This window comes from Nerophis lumbriciformis, unplaced genomic scaffold (genome assembly GCF_033978685.3).
Source record: "Nerophis lumbriciformis unplaced genomic scaffold, RoL_Nlum_v2.1 HiC_scaffold_41, whole genome shotgun sequence".
Classification (NCBI taxonomy): Eukaryota; Metazoa; Chordata; class Actinopteri; order Syngnathiformes; family Syngnathidae; genus Nerophis; species Nerophis lumbriciformis.
The window spans coordinates 345,001-357,500 of NW_027316583.1; positions in this window are offsets into that span (position 1 = coordinate 345,001).

A 12,500-nucleotide genomic window follows, 5' to 3' on the forward strand; every position below is an offset into this window, starting at 1 on the left:
GACGCTGGGGCCGAGCCGGAGCGGGTCCGATGTAGGACAACTAGGGCAGACGGGTCGTCTCGATCTCGCTTCAAATCGGGCTTGCCGGGCGGCAATAGAGGCAGACCTGCAGGGCCGGAGGAATCCCCCACCTGGGTAACCGGCTGACGCCGGCCGGTGAGGGCCGCTCCGTGGCAAGTCGTGTTTACCAGAGGGTTAGAGGGGAAAGGGGAAGTGGGCCGGGGCTTTTCCCAGGTCCGAGCCCCTGTCGCTCAAGTCCTGGGAAGCCCCGAGTACCTGGACGGAGGTCCAGGATTTCATTCATGCGGGAAAAGTTGAAAATGTGTCCGAGACAGCGCCCCCTAGGCGGACACACGCTCCGGACAGAGCCCCTGTCGCTCGAGCCCTGGAAGCCCCAAGTACCTGGGTGGAATCAGTTCCAGGATTTCATCCATGCGGGAAAAGTTGAAAATGTGTCCGGGACAGCGCCCCCTAGGCGGACACACGCTCCGGACAGAGCCCCTGTCGCTCAAGCCCTGGAAGCCCTAAGTACCTGGGTGGAATCAGTTCCAGGATTTCATCCATGCGGGAAAAGTTGAAAATGTGTCCGAGACAGCGCCCCCTAGGCGGACACACGCTCCGGACAGAGCCCCTGTCGCTCAAGCCCTGGAAGCCCTAAGTACCTGGGTGGAATCAGTTCCAGGATTTCATTCATGCGGGAAAAGTTGAAAATGTGTCCGGGACAGCGCCCCCTAGGCGGACACACGCTCCGGACAGAGCCCCTGTCGCTCAAGCCCTGGAAGTCCTAAGTACCTGGGTGGAATCAGTTCCAGGATTTCATCCATGCGGGAAAAGTTGAAAATGTGTCCGAGACAGCGCCCCCTAGGCGGACACACGCTCCGGACAGAGCCCCTGTCGCTCAAGCCCTGGAAGCCCTAAGTACCTGGGTGGAATCAGTTCCAGGATTTCATTCATGCGGGAAAAGTTGAAAATGTGTCCGAGACAGCGCCACCTAGGCGGACACACGCTCCGGACAGAGCCCCTGTCGCTCAAGCCCTGGAAGCCCTAAGTACCTGGGTGGAATCAGTTCCAGGATTTCATCCATGCGGGAAAAGTTGAAAATGTGTCCGAGACAGCGCCCCCTAGGCGGACACACGCTCCGGACAGAGCCCCTGTCGCTCAAGCCCTGGAAGCCCTAAGTACCTGGGTGGAATCAGTTCCAGGATTTCATCCATGCGGGAAAAGTTGAAAATGTGTCCGGGACAGCGCCCCCTAGGCGGACACACGCTCCGGACAGAGCCCCTGTCGCTCAAGCCCTGGAAGTCCTAAGTACCTGGGTGGAATCAGTTCCAGGATTTCATTCATGCGGGAAAAGTTGAAAATGTGTCCGAAACAGCGCCCCTTAGGCGGACACAGGTGTCTGCATGAGCCCCTGTCGCTCAGAAGCTGGAAGATCAGTTTGAAAAAGGACCGGGGTAAAGAGGGGGAAAGCACCATATATGTGTCCGGGAAGGCGCCCCTCGGGCGGACACAGGTGTCTGCATGAGCCCCTGTCGCTCAGATGCTGGAAGATCAGTTTGAAAAAGGACCGGGGTAAAGAGGGGGGAAGCACCATATATGTGTCCGGGAAGGCGCCCCTCGGGCGGACACAGGTGTCTGCATGAGCCCCTGTCGCTCAGATGCTGGAAGATCAGTTTGAAAAAGGACCGGGGTAAAGAGGGGGGAAGCACCATATATGTGTCCGGGAAGGCGCCCCTCGGGCGGACACAGGTGTCTGCATGAGCCCCTGTCGCTCAGATGCTGGAAGATCAGTTTGAAAAAAGAACCAGAGGATAGAGGGGAAAAACACCATATTTGTGTCCGAAAATAGCTCACTTTGACTCGGACGCGTTCCCTGTGATTTCAGCCTGTCAGACATGGTGCACATAGTAACGAGATGGAGGTGTTTTGGTCGACCAGGTAAAAAACGAAAAATCGAGAGAAGGTAAAAAGTAGGTGAAAAATTAAGCCTCTCTCGTTAAGGTACTTAGAAAAAATCCCAAAAAAAAAATGAACTCCCATTGAAATGAATGGGGAAAATTTTTTTTCTCGTTTTTTTTCTAAGTACAACAACGAGAGAAGGTAAAAAATGGTTTTTTTTAGCCTCTCTCGTTAAGGTACTTAGAAAAAAACCCAGATTTTTTATTTTCTCGTTTTTTTTCTAAGTACAACAACGAGAGAAGGTAAAAACAGGTGCTTTTTAGCCTCTCTCGTTAAGGTACTTGGAAAAAATCCGAGACATGTTTGGTCTTCCCCACTGACAGTGCGCCTTTGCTGGGTAAGTTGTGGACGTGCCAGGCACCCCCGGGACACCGGTGGAACGCGGCCGGACTCGTGGTACTCCAACCCGGGCATAATTTTGGATATTTTCCGGTCCTTTTTTTCCCCACTTTCCCAACTTTTCTTCTGAATCACAGTGCGCCTTTGCTGGGTAAGTTGTGGACATGGCAGGCACCCCCGGGACACCGGTGGAACGCGGCCGGACTCGTGGTACTCCAACCCGGGCATAATTTTGGATCAAATTCGGGACTTTTGCCCACTTTCCCAACTTTTCTTCCCAATCACAGTGCGCCTTTGCTGGGTAAGTTGTGGACATGGCAGGCACCCCCGGGACACCGGTGGAACGCGGCCGGACTCGTGGTACTCCAACCCGGGCATAATTTTGGATCAAATTCGGGACTTTTGCCCACTTTCCCAACTTTTCTTCCCAATCACAGTGCGCCTTTGCTGGGTAAGTTGTGGACATGGCAGGCACCCCCGGGACACCGGTGGAACGCGGCCGGACTCGTGGTACTCCAACCCGGGCATAATTTTGGATCAAATTCGGGACTTTTGCCCACTTTCCCAACTTTTCTTCCCAATCACAGTGCGCCTTTGCTGGGTAAGTTGTGGACATGCCAGGCACCCCCGGGACACCGGTGGAACGCGGCCGGACTCGTGGTACTCCAACCCGGGCATAATTTTGGATCAAATTCGGGACTTTTGCCCACTTTCCCAACTTTTCTTCCCAATCACAGTGCGCCTTTGCTGGGTAAGTTGTGGACATGCCAGGCACCCCCGGGACACCGGTGGAACGCGGCCGGACTCGTGGTACTCCAACCCGGGCATAATTTTGGATCAAATTCGGGACTTTTGCCCACTTTCCCAACTTTTCTTCCCAATCACAGTGCGCCTTTGCTGGGTGCGTTGTGGACATTGTAGGCACCCCGAGACACTGGTGGAACGCGGCGGGACTTGCGGGACTCGAACCTGGGTGTGATTTTGGACCAAATTCGGGACTTTTGCCCACTTTCCCAACTTTTCTTCCCAATCACAGTGCGCCTTTGCTGGGTGCGTTGTGGACATTGTAGGCACCCCGGAACCCTGGTGGAACGCGGCGGGACTTGTGGGACTCGAACCTGGGTGTGATTTTGGACCAAATTCGGGACTTTTGCCCACTTTCCCAACTTTTCTTCCCAATCACAGTGCGCCTTTGCTGGGTGCGTCGTGGACATTGTAGGCACCCCGAGACACTGGTGGAACGCGGCGGGACTTGTGGGGCTCGAACCTGGGTGTGATTTTGGACCAAATTCGGGACTTTTGCCCACTTTCCCAACTTTTCTTCCCAATCACAGTGCGCCTTTGCTGGGTGCGTCGTGGACATTGTAGGCACCCCGAGACACTGGTGGAACGCGGCGGGACTTGTGGGGCTCGAACCTGGGTGTGATTTTGGACCAAATTCGGGACTTTTGCCCACTTTCCCAACTTTTCTTCCCAATCACAGTGCGCCTTTGCTGGGTGCGTTGTGGACATTGTAGGCACCCCGAGACACTGGTGGAACGCGGCGGGACTTGCGGGACTCGAACCTGGGTGTGATTTTGGACCAAATTCGGGACTTTTGCCCACTTTCCCAACTTTTCTTCCCAATCACAGTGCGCCTTTGCTGGGTGCGTTGTGGACATTGTAGGCACCCCGGAACCCTGGTGGAACGCGGCGGGACTTGTGGGACTCGAACCTGGGTGTGATTTTGGACCAAATTCGGGACTTTTGCCCACTTTCCCAACTTTTCTTCCCAATCACAGTGCGCCTTTGCTGGGTGCGTCGTGGACATTGTAGGCACCCCGAGACACTGGTGGAACGCGGCGGGACTTGTGGGGCTCGAACCTGGGTGTGATTTTGGACCAAATTCGGGACTTTTGCCCACTTTCCCAACTTTTCTTCCCAATCACAGTGCGCCTTTGCTGGGTGCGTCGTGGACATTGTAGGCACCCCGAGACACTGGTGGAACGCGGCGGGACTTGTGGGACTCGAACCTGGGTGTGATTTTGGACCAAATTCGGGACTTTTGCCCACTTTCCCAACTTTTCTTCCCAATCACAGTGCGCCTTTGCTGGGTGCGTTGTGGACATTGTAGGCACCCCGAGACACTGGTGGAACGCGGCGGGACTTGTGGGACTCGAACCTGGGTGTGATTTTGGATCAAATTCGGGACTTTTGCCCACTTTCCCAACTTTTCTTCCCAATCACAGTGCGCCTTTGCTGGGTGCGTTGTGGACATTGTAGGCACCCCGGAACCCTGGTGGAACGCGGCGGGACTTGTGGGACTCGAACCTGGGTGTGATTTTGGACCAAATTCGGGACTTTTGCCCACTTTCCCAACTTTTCTTCCCAATCACAGTGCGCCTTTGCTGGGTAAGTTGTGGACATTGTAGGCACCCCGAGACACTGGTGGAACGCGGCGGGACTTGTGGGGCTCGAACCTGGGTGTGATTTTGGACCAAATTCGGGACTTTTGCCCACTTTCCCAACTTTTCTTCCCAATCACAGTGCGCCTTTGCTGGGTAAGTTGTGGACATGCCAGGCACCCCCGGAACCCTGGTGGAACGCGGCGGGACTTGTGGGACTCGAACCTGGGTGTGATTTTGGACCAAATTCGGGACTTTTGCCCACTTTCCCAACTTTTCTTCCCAATCACAGTGCGCCTTTGCTGGGTAAGTTGTGGACATTGTAGGCACCCCGAGACACTGGTGGAACGCGGCGGGACTTGTGGGACTCGAACCTGGGTGTGATTTTGGACCAAATTCGGGACTTTTGCCCACTTTCCCAACTTTTCTTCCCAATCACAGTGCGCCTTTGCTGGGTGCGTCGTGGACATTGTAGGCACCCCGGAACCCTGGTGGAACGCGGCGGGACTTGTGGGACTCGAACCTGGGTGTGATTTTGGACCAAATTCGGGACTTTTGCCCACTTTCCCAACTTTTCTTCCCAATCACAGTGCGCCTTTGCTGGGTAAGTTGTGGACATTGTAGGCACCCCGGAACCCTGGTGGAACGCGGCGGGACTTGTGGGACTCGAACCTGGGTGTGATGCCTTTGCTGGGTGCGTTGTGGACATTGTAGGCACCCCGAGACACTGGTGGAACGCGGCGGGACTTGTGGGACTCGAACCTGGGTATAATTTTGGATAAAATTCGGGACTTTTGCCCACTTTCCCAACTTTTCTTCCCAATCACAGTGCGCCTTTGCTGGGTGCGTCGTGGACATGTCAGGCACCCCGGAACCCTGGTGGAACGCGGCGGGACTTGTGGGACTCGAACCTGGGTGTGATTTTGGATCATTTCGTGGCCTTTTGCTATGCATGCCTTCTCCCCGCTAGTTTGATGTGTGCTGCTGCAAAAGTTCCAAGAGGGCGTTTTTGCCCCCCTCCAAACTCCCTCTCTTTGTTTATAGTGCATATTTCCTGCTGGATCTACTCTCTATTTACTCCAAGGAAAAAAACTAGCCGGTCGCGGCAAATTTTTACAATCGGTCGCCAAACTACGGCACGAGGGCCGAACGCGGTACGCCGGCGTCCAAGATACGGCCCGGGGATTTTTTTGATTTTTTGGGCTTTTTTTGATTTTTTTGGACATGTTGGGCATCCCAGGACTCGGGTGCGACTGCAGGACGTGTGGGGCTCTAACCTGGGTGTGGTTTTTGGTCATTTTTCCGGACTTTTGCCCACTTTTCCAACTTTTCTTCCCCACTCACAGTGCGCCTTTGCTGGGTGCGTTTTGGGCATGCGGGGGGCACCTCGGACTCGGGTGGGACGCGGCGGGACTTGTGGCACTCGTACCTGGGTGTGATTTTTGATCATTTTGTGGACTTTTCCCCAGACACTCTCCACTTGTCTACCCCACTTCCCCTGTGACTTTGCTGGGGGGGGCGTTTCCCCGCTGTCCTTTGTAGTGTAAGGGTTACTTTTCTTTTTTTTCTGTCTGAAAATAGGGCCCCAAAAGGCCTCACACTCCCCGGGAAGACCTGATGGACGCCTCGGCGTCACTGAAACAGGCCAATCTGTCTGAAAATATGGCCCACGAAAGGCCTCACATTCCCCGGGAAGACCTGACGGACGCCCCGGCGTCACCGAAATACGGCAAACTGTCTGAAAATAGGGGCTCCAAGGGTTCCCCACTCTTTCTGGCCCACAAAAGGCCTCTCATTCCCCGGGAACACCTGTAGGACTCCCCGGCGTCAAGGAAATACGCCAAACCGTCTGAAAATAGGGGCCCAAAAGAACTGGAAATAATGTGTTTAATTTGGGGGGTGATGTCTATAATTATGGGGGTGCATTGGAGGCGGGAGTCCACTGGAGGGCTCCACACCGTCTGAATATAGGGCCCCAAAAGGCCTGGAATTAATGTATTTAATTTGGGGGGTGCATTTGCAGCGGGAGTCCACCGGAGGGCTCCATTTCCCCACTCTTTTGTTGACATATGGCCACAAAAGGCCTCTCATTCCCCGGGAAGACCTGATGGACGCCCCGGCGTCACCGAAATAAGCCAAACTGTCTGAAAATAGGGGCTCCAAGGGTTCCCCACTCTTTCTGGCCCACAAAAGGCCTCTCATTCCCCGGGAACACCTGTAGGACTCCCCGGCGTCAAGGAAATACGCCAAACTGTCTGAAAATAGGGCCCCAAAAGAACTGGAAATGATGCCTTTAATTTGGGGGGTGATGTCTTTAATTTGGGGGGTGCATTGGAGGCGGGAGTCCACTGGAGGGCTACACACCGTCTGAATATAGGGCCCCAAAAGGCCTGGAATTAATGTATTTAATTTGGGGGGTGCATTTGCAGCGGGAGTCCACCGGAGGGCTCCATTTCCCCACTCTTTTGTTGACATATGGCCACAAAAGGCCTCTCATTCCCCGGGAAGACCTGATGGACGCCCCGGCGTCACCGAAATAAGCCAAACTGTCTGAAAATAGGGGCTCCAAGGGTTCCCCACTCTTTCTGGCCCACAAAAGGCCTCTCATTCCCCGGGAACACCTGTAGGACTCCCCGGCGTCAAGGAAATACGCCAAACTGTCTGAAAATAGGGCCCCAAAAGAACTGGAAATGATGCCTTTAATTTGGGGGGTGATGTCTTTAATTTGGGGGGTGCATTGGAGGCGGGAGTCCACTGGAGGGCTACACACCGTCTGGATATAGGGCCCCAAAAGGCCTGGAATTAATGTATTTAATTTGGGGGGTGCATTTGCAGCGGGAGTCCACCGGAGGGCTCCATTTCCCCACTCTTTTGTTGACATATGGCCACAAAAGGCCTCTCATTCCCCGGGAAGACCTGATGGACGCCCCGGCGTCACCGAAATAAGCCAAACTGTCTGAAAATAGGGGCTCCAAGGGTCCCCCACTCTTTCTGGCCCACAAAAGGCCTCTCATTCCCCGGGAACACCAAAAGAACTGGAAATAATGTGTTTAATTCAGGGTGCATTTGCAGCGAGTGTCCACCAGAGGGCTCCAATTCCCCAGCTATAGTCCTGGTACTCTAAAATGATGGCACTTAGTCAAATTTCCGCCTTTTTTTGATGACTTCCAACTAGGAGAGGGACTAATTTTGAGTTCCGGACCCGGGTGGAGAACCATAGCAGGTCGGCCTTCTTAAAGGGAAATGCTCCTAGGCACTTAGTCAAATTTACGCCTTTTTTTTGGACTTCCAGCGAGGAGAGGGACTAATTTTGCTTTCCGTACCCGGGTGGAGAACCATAGCAGGTCAGCCTTCTTAAAGGGACATCCTCCTAGGCACTTAGTCAAATTTCCGCCTTTTTTTTGGACTTCCAGCGAGGAGAGGGACTAATTTTGCTTTCCGCACCCGGGTGGAGAACCATAGCAGGTCAGCCTTCTTAAAGGGACATCCTCCTAGGCACTTAGTCAAATTTACGCCTTTTTTTTGGACTTCCAGCGAGGAGAGGGACTAATTTTGCTTTCCGTACCCGGGTGGAGAACCATAGCACGTCGGCCTTCTTAAAGGGAAATGCTCCTAGGCACTTAGTCAAATTCACGCCTTTTTTTTGGACTTCCAGCGAGGAGAGGGACAATTTGGCGTTCCTGACCCAGGTGGAGAACCATAGCAGGTCGGCCTTCTTAAAGGGAAATGCTCCTAGACACTTAGTCAAATTTACACCTTTTTTTTTTGGACTTCCAGCGAGGAGAGGGACAATTTTGCTTTCCTGACCCAGGTGGAGAACCATAGCACGTCGGCCTTCTTAAAGGGAAATGCTCCTAGGCACTTAGTCAAATTCACGCCTTTTTTTTGGACTTCCAGCGAGGAGAGGGACAATTTGGCGTTCCTGACCCAGGTGGAGAACCATAGCAGGTCGGCCTTCTTAAAGGGAAATGCTCCTAGACACTTAGTCAAATTTACACCTTTTTTTTTTGGACTTCCAGCGAGGAGAGGGACAATTTTGCTTTCCTGACCCAGGTGGAGAACCATAGCACGTCGGCCTTCTTAAAGGGACATCCTCCTAGGCACTTAGTCAAATTCACGCCTTTTTTTTGGACTTCCAGCGAGGAGAGGGACAATTTGGCGTTCCTGACCCAGGTGGAGAACCATAGCAGGTCGGCCTTCTTAAAGGGACATGCTCCTAGGCACTTAGTCAAATTTACACCTTTTTTTTTGGACTTCCAGCGAGGAGAGGGACTAATTTGGCGTTCCGTACCCAGGTAGAGAACCAAGGCACGTCGGCCTTCTTAAGGGGACATCCTCCTAGACACTTAGTCAAATTCACGCCTTTTTTTTTGGACTTCCAGCTAGGAGAGGGACTAATTTTGCGTTCCAGACCCAGGTGGAGAACCATAGCAGGTCGGCCTTCTTAAAGGGACATGCCCCTAGACACTTAGTCAAATTTACGCCTGAAAATAGGGCCCCAAAAGAACTGGAAATAATGTCTTTAATTCAGGGTGCATTTGCAGCGAGTGTCCACCAGAGGGCTCCAATTCCCCCACTATAGTCCTGGTACTCTAAAATGATGGCACTTAGTCAAATTTCCGCCTTTTTTTTGGACTTCCAGCGAGGAGAGGGACAATTTTGCGTTCCTGACCCAGGTGGAGGACCATAGCACGTCGGCCTTCTTAAAGGGACATCCTCCTAGGCACTTAGTCAAATTTACACCTTTTTTTTGGACTTCCAGCGAGGAGAGGGACTAATTTTGCTTTCCGTACCCGGGTGGAGAACCATAGCAGGTCAGCCTTCTTAAAGGGACATCCTCCTAGGCACTTAGTCAAATTTACGCCTTTTTTTTGGACTTCCAGCGAGGAGAGGGACTAATTTTGCTTTCCGTACCCGGGTGGAGAACCATAGCACGTCGGCCTTCTTAAAGGGAAATGCTCCTAGGCACTTAGTCAAATTCACGCCTTTTTTTTTGGACTTCCAGCGAGGAGAGGGACAATTTTGCTTTCCTGACCCAGGTGGAGAACCATAGCACGTCGGCCTTCTTAAAGGGACATCCTCCTAGGCACTTAGTCAAATTTACACCTTTTTTTTTGGACTTCCAGCGAGGAGAGGGACTAATTTTGCTTTCCGTACCCGGGTGGAGAACCATAGCAGGTCAGCCTTCTTAAAGGGACATCCTCCTAGGCACTTAGTCAAACTTACGCCTTTTTTTTTGGACTTCCAGCGAGGAGAGGGACTAATTTTGCTTTCCGTACCCGGGTGGAGAACCATAGCAGGTCAGCCTTCTTAAAGGGACATCCTCCTAGGCACTTAGTCAAATTTCCGCCTTTTTTTTGGACTTCCAGCGAGGAGAGGGACTAATTTGCTTTCCTGACCCAGGTGGAGAACCATAGCAGGTCGGCCTTCTTAAAGGGAAATGCTCCTAGACACTTAGTCAAATTTACACCTTTTTTTTTTGGACTTCCAGCGAGGAGAGGGACAATTTTGCTTTCCTGACCCAGGTGGAGAACCATAGCACGTCGGCCTTCTTAAAGGGACATCCTCCTAGGCACTTAGTCAAATTCACGCCTTTTTTTTGGACTTCCAGCGAGGAGAGGGACAATTTTGCGTTCCTGACCCAGGTGGAGGACCATAGCACGTCGGCCTTCTTAAAGGGACATCCTCCTAGGCACTTAGTCAAATTCACGCCTTTTTTTTGGACTTCCAGCGAGGAGAGGGACAATTTTGCTTTCCTGACCCAGGTGGAGAACCATAGCACGTCGGCCTTCTTAAAGGGACATCCTCCTAGGCACTTAGTCAAATTCACGCCTTTTTTTTGGACTTCCAGCGAGGAGAGGGACAATTTTGCGTTCCTGACCCAGGTGGAGGACCATAGCACGTCGGCCTTCTTAAAGGGACATCCTCCTAGGCACTTAGTCAAATTCACGCCTTTTTTTTGGACTTCCAGCGAGGAGAGGGACAATTTTGCTTTCCTGACCCAGGTGGAGAACCATAGCACGTCGGCCTTCTTTAAGGGACATCCTCCTAGGCACTTAGTCAAATTTACGCCTTTTTTATGGACTTCCAGCGAGGAGAGGGACTAATTTTGCTTTCCGCACCCGGGTGGAGAACCATAGCAGGTCAGCCTTCTTAAAGGGACATCCTCCTAGGCACTTAGTCAAATTTACGCTTTTTTTTTGGACTTCCAGCGAGGAGAGGGACAATTTTGCTTTCCGTACCCGGGTGGAGAACCATAGCACGTCGGCCTTCTTAAAGGGAAATGCTCCTAGACACTTAGTCAAATTTACCAAACTTTTCTATAGAGCCCTGGTACTCTAAAATGATGACACATAGACAAAAAACCAAACTTTTCTATAGAGGCCTGGTACTCTAAAATGATGACACATAGACAAAAAACCAAACTTTTCTATAGAGGCCTGGTACTCTAAAATAATGACACTTAGTCAAATTTCCGCCTTTTTTTGATGACTTCCAACTAGGAGAGGGACTCATTTTGAGTTCCGGACCCGGGTGGAGAACCATAGCACGTCGGCCTTCTTAAAGGGACATCCTCCTAGGCACTTAGTCAAATTTACGCCTTTTTTTTGGACTTCCAGCGAGGAGAGGGACTAATTTGGCGTTCCGTACCCAGGTGGAGAACCATAGCACGTCGGCCTTCTTAAGGTGACATCCTCCTAGGCACTTAGTCAAATTCACGCCTTTTTTTTGGACTTCCAGCGAGGAGAGGGACTAATTTTGCTTTCCGTACCCGGGTGGAGAACCATAGCAGGTCAGCCTTCTTAAAGGGACATCCTCCTAGGCACTTAGTCAAATTTCCGCCTTTTTTTTGGACTTCCAGCGAGGAGAGGGACTAATTTTGCTTTCCGTACCCGGGTGGAGAACCATAGCACGTCGGCCTTCTTAAAGGGAAATGCTCCTAGGCACTTAGTCAAATTCACGCCTTTTTTTTGGACTTCCAGCGAGGAGAGGGACTAATTTGGCGTTCCAGACCCAGGTGGAGAACCATAGCACGTCGGCCTTCTTAAAGGGACATCCTCCTAGGCACTTAGTCAAATTTACACCTTTTTTTTGGACTTCCAGCGAGGAGAGGGACAATTTTGCGTTCCTGACCCAGGTGGAGGACCATAGCACGTCGGCCTTCTTAAAGGGACATCCTCCTAGGCACTTAGTCAAATTTACGCCTTTTTTTTTTACTTCCAGCGAGGAGAGGGACTAATTTTGCGTTCCAGACCCAGGTGGAGAACCATAGCAGGTCGGCCTTCTTAAAGGGAAATGCTCCTAGACACTTAGTCAAATTTACCAAACTTTTCTATAGAGCCCTGGTACTCTAAAATGATGACACATAGACAAAAAACCAAACTTTTCTATAGAGGCCTGGTACTCTAAAATGATGACACATAGACAAAAAACCAAACTTTTCTATAGAGGCCTGGTACTCTAAAATAATGACACTTAGTCAAATTTCCGCCTTTTTTTGACTACTTCCAGCTAGGAGAGGGACTAATTTGGCGTTCCGTACCCAGGTGGAGAACCATAGCACGTCGGCCTTCTTAAAGGGAAATGCTCCTAGACACTTAGTCAAATTCACGCCTTTTTTTTGGACTTCCAGCTAGGAGAGGGACTAATTTGGCGTTCCGTACCCAGGTGGAGAACCATAGCACGTCGGCCTTCTTAAAGGGAAATGCTCCTAGACACTTAGTCAAATTCACGCCTTTTTTTTGGACTTCCAGCTAGGAGAGGGACTAATTTGGCGTTCCGTACCCAGGTGGAGAACCATAGCACGTCGGCCTTCTT